The sequence below is a fragment of the Prinia subflava genome, chromosome 24 (genome assembly GCF_021018805.1).
Source record: "Prinia subflava isolate CZ2003 ecotype Zambia chromosome 24, Cam_Psub_1.2, whole genome shotgun sequence".
In the NCBI taxonomy this organism is placed as follows: Eukaryota; Metazoa; Chordata; class Aves; order Passeriformes; family Cisticolidae; genus Prinia; species Prinia subflava.
In genome coordinates this window covers 1,197,527-1,202,524 of record NC_086270.1, presented here as the reverse complement: position 1 = coordinate 1,202,524, position 4,998 = coordinate 1,197,527, and positions in this window count along the sequence as shown.

Below are 4,998 nucleotides of genomic sequence, written 5' to 3'. Positions count from 1 at the left end.
TCCCAAGCACCCAGCACTGTGCACACTGACAGGTCCTGAAAGCTCGGGTTACTTTGGAAAAGCAGCTTTGCAAATGTAATTGTTGCTGGATAGAATTTGTTCAAGCATAGTTGTAAATCTTTCCCTAGCTCGTGTTCCATGACTGAAATTTTCCCTTGGCAAATCTTCCACCTGGATTTGAGCTTTGCTGCCTTCGAATCCAAACTTGATACAAATACAAACCCTCAGCCTTTCCTGGTATAATTTTCTCAAACAATTTTTTTACTTGTAGGTTTCCTGTTGACGTAAATAAATTTCTTATAGGCAGCCCATGGAAAAGCAGAATTATTGTGAAAAATGCAAAATATCCCAACATGCAAATGAAAATACAGAATCATCTTGATAATATTTCCTTTGTGGGCATTAACTTTAGAAGAAACAACAAATGCTAACAAGTAAAAGAAGAAGAAAAGAAGAAGAAAATAGAACAGACTTTTATGGAAACAAAAGCCATTGTAATTCATAGCTTCTGCTGTCTCCAGAAGTGCTTCAGCTGAGAATGAGTCCTGTCATCCTGGGCATCAGAGCCTTGTTTCCATGCTCGTGAATAATTACTGATACAGACTCATTTTTACTAAATAATGGCTTTAATTTTTCCCTGAACAAATTTCATTGTTTTGTAACCACTGTTAAAACCTTCACTTTTCAATTCAAATGCAGATTATTTTCTAAACATGCCAGTAAAACAGAGCAGATTCTGGTGAGACAACATGAAGCAAACCAGGATTTTCATCATAACAACACTGGAAAAACAATCATTAAAGCAGATACAATCACACAGCATAATCTACTTGTGCAGTGCAAGTCAAACAAAGCTGTCACACAAAACAGCCGATGCTGCTCTGGAGATCCTACAAAATCTTACAATAAACAGAAGTTTATGTGCAGATAAACCAAACTCACCCGGTGCAGGCTGCAGGGAGAGCCCCGTCCCCAGGCAAGGCAAGGGACAAAGGAGCTTTTCCTTGTCCCTGCTGATGACACCGAGAATGACTCTCCCCAAAAGAATGTTCCCCATGTTGGAGTGCCCATCCTGCAGTCAAATATAGCCCCTGCCAGGCCCTCCCCGGACAATGGGGATGGCCCAGCTGGGGACACCCACTGCTCCCTGCAGTGCCACCCTGGGGACACTCACTGCCACCCTGGGGACACCCACTGCTCCCTGCACTGCCACCCTGGGGACACTCACTGCTCCCTGCACTGCCACCCTGCAGTGCCACCCTGGGGACACTCACTGCCACCCTGGGGACACTCACTGCTCCCTGCACTGCCACCCTGGGGACACTCACTGCTCCCTGCACTGCCACCCTGCAGTGCCACCCTGGGGACACTCACTGCCACCCTGGGGACACTCACTGCTCCCTGCACTGCCACCCTGGGGACACTCACTGCTCCCTGCACTGCCACCCTGCAGTGCCACCCTGGGGACACTCACTGCCACCCTGGGGACACTCACTGCTCCCTGCACTGCCACCCTGGGGACACTCACTGCCACCCTGGGGACACTCACTGCTCCCTGCAGTGCCACCCTGGGGACACTCACTGCTCCCTGCACTGCCACCCTGCAGTGCCACCCTGGGGACACCCACTGCTCCCTGCAGTGCCACCCTGCAGTGCCACCCTGCAGTGCCACCCTGGGGACACTCACTGCCACCCTGGGGACACTCACTGCTCCCTGCAGTGCCACCCCTGGGGACACTCACTGCTCCCTGCAGTGCCACCCTGGGGACACTCACTGCTCCCTGCAGTGCCACCCCAAGCCCTCCCACATCTGCCAAAGGCTGTAAGGAGGGACAGGTGCCCCCAAAATGCAGAGCACTGGTTTATGCTCTGCTCTTTTGGGATAGAAGTTTTAAAGCTAGAAGATAGCTGTCTATCTATCTATCTATCTATCTATCTATCTATCTATCTATCTATCTATCTATCTATCTATCTATCTATCTATCTATCTTTTTTAGATATCCTCTCTAATGCTACCCATCACAAAGCATCTAAACTGAATTTTGAGTATTTTAAGCCTGTCCAGGAATATCCCTTGGGGCAACCCTGCCATTGCTGCCTGACAGAGGGACATCACGTGCTTTGACATCTCTTTAGTGAATGTCAGCTCCAGGCAAATCCTGGCAGTGTCTGATTGCACCAGGAGCTCAGCAGCTCTCAGGTTTTGGTGGGCTGGGATGGTTTTATTTCCTTTTCCCAGCAAACAAAGGCTTGGTGCCTCAGGGAGGGGAGCTTTGTGTATCCAGCAGCCCCTGGTGGTGTCTGAGTGTTTGGGGTAGGATCAGAGAACAGAGATTGCTGAATTCTCCTTTATTTGAGGTGCTCTTGCAGTTCCAGCATTCGGGGAAAACCCTTCCCAGCAATGTGAGGAGCAGGTGATGTGTCTTGTGGTGTCAGAAGGCTCTGTGGGTGAATTCCACCTCAGATATGGTGCAGTACCAGTAGGAGCCATTTCTAGGAACTTTGTTTGCTTCACCATCCAAAGAAAGAAGAAACTCGCAGGACTTCCAGGTGTGGAGTTCGTTTAGAGGCTGTTTGTGACATTCCTAAGAAAGCAGTGAACAGGAAGAGCTGGGCTGGCTTGTCTGAAGCACTTTGGTGTGAGCTGAGCTCTCAGAGGGAAGGAGAACGTCCCTTTCATTGCTTTTGAATGCATGGCCACCTGAGGGCTTCCCTGAATTTTGTGTTATGAGAAGAAATGTGTAATTATAATCTATTCTGCTTAAAATCAACCATTTCATTCATTTTGTCACATCAGCCCTCTGTTATAAAATTTCCTTTATATAGAGGGGCAGGCACTGATCTCTGTGAGCAGGGCCAGGACCCAGGGAAGGGCTGGAGCTGTGTCAGGGCAGGGTTGGGATGGAGCTCAGGGAAAGGTTCTTCCCCCAGAGGGTGCTGGCACTGCCAGGGAATGGGCACGGCCCTGAGGCTGTCAGAGCTCCAGGAGGGTTTGGACAATGCTCTCAAGCACAGGATGGGATTGTTGGGGTGTCTGTGCAGGGACAGGATGAACCTGATGATCCCTGTGGTCCCTTCCAGCTGAGGATATTCTGAGATTCTGTGAGCTCTCCTTCATTCTGTCTCCAGGATCTGGAGCTTTCCTTTTGTCCCTCGTGTGAGATTCTCCTCACAGAACTTGTTAAAACTCACCAGTGATTTTTCATGGTGTTCAAACCCCCTCCAGTGCCAAAAGAAAGGAACAAACAGGGAAGGAGACCGGGATCCTCGGCTGGCAGAGTGTTCATCCCCGAGCAGGGATCCCTGCTGCGCCTCCAGCGGGGCTGCAGGGGGAGTGAGCGAGCGCCAGCTCCCCGATTTAGCTGAGAAAACAAAGAGCAATGGTCTGCTCTAGGGTTACAGCTGCACCTGCTCCTCTGGGGTCCTTGTGACAACCAGACCGCAGCGCTCACCTGTCATCGGTGTGACATCTGCAGGGGACACACGCTGCTGCGGCAGGGCACCTCCAGCTTTGACTGTGCACAGCCACCAGAGCTGTTACCTGGAGCAGCCAGCACAGCTGGAGGAGGAGAGCATTGTAAGGCACAGATGGCTTGCAGGAAAGACCTTTGGAACAATGTTGAAATCCTGCTGTTTATCTGGAAATGTTCCTGTGCAGGAGATGGAGATAGGGAGCTCCTGGAGCAGCTGTTTGACACAAGTGGATCCGTTTGGTTCTGAGCAGAGGAAGGCAGTGAGGTCAGCAGGGGTGACACGTTCCTTGCTCCAATTAAATTCAACAACATCAGCGGTTTTTTCCAAGCTTTTCCAAAGAGAAATAGCTTGAGAAGGGATGATCTGTGTGTTAAATTTAGGAGCTGACTCATGAGACAAGAATCAATCTCCCTCTGCTCAGAAGATCCAGGCCTCAAAGATCAATATTGACTAAGCCATGACGAGAGCAGGAGGCTGAGGATATTGCAGTCAGTCCCTCTGTGGGACAGGGCTCTCCTGCCTGGGATCCCTGGGCGTTCCAGGGTGGAGTAGGGAGGATGGGATGGGGCTGGGATCATTCCTGCCTTTTGTTCAGTCGGGGGTAAAGCAGCCCTGAGGATGTTTAAGGGCCTGAGGGAGAGGTGGATGCTGAGGGAGAGGTGGCTGTCCCAGCTCGGGACACCTATGGGCACCTGTGTGCATTGTAAAAATCCATTAAAGTGGGAACTTTCCTCAGTTCCCACCTGCCCCCCAGCAGGATGACACATTTATTACAGTCCCTGTGTCTGAGGTTCTGCAGAGGGATTTGCAAAGGCTTTTAAAATAGAAAATAACATAATTTTAGCAGCAGATGCTCTCCTGAGGCCCCCATCCCTTCCACACGACTCTGCCCATCCTTATCCTGTGCTGGGGGTTGTGTTTCACAACACAATCCAAAATGTTGACATTGTGGCATTTGATTATTCCCTGGGTAGCATCCCTGGGAATGTTGTTGACACGAGATATGCAGCCCACAGGCAACTCTGAATAAGGTAATTGGCATCACTGGCTTTAAATGCCTCTCCAGGGGGGTTTAGTGGAAAAAATGTCACCCCTGGGGTCTCCCAGCCCTTGGGAACAACTGCAGGAGCTACAGCATTTCTCTGTGTGTTGTTTTTTGGGGCACAGAGTACAGGGAATGGATCAAAGGACATTCCACAAACTCTTTGGTGTGAATGGTATGGAGGGAGCTCCCTGGAAATGTCCTGCAGGTCACTGCCCAAGCCATGCACGTATTTTCAGTCTTTGATACCCTGACACTTCACCACACTTGGAATTTTGACCTTTTGGCCTCACAGGGCTGTGGTCCTTCCCCAGTTGTTGGTGCAGGAGCTCAGAGCTGAACCTTGGCCTGTAAAGTTTCTAAGACCATTCATTGAATCCTGGGTTGAATCATCAAAAATCTTCACTTCACGAACCTATGGCTTATTTGCAAAATCAGCCCAAAGCCAGTGGAATTTACCCTTTAGCTTCAGCTTTCCTGGG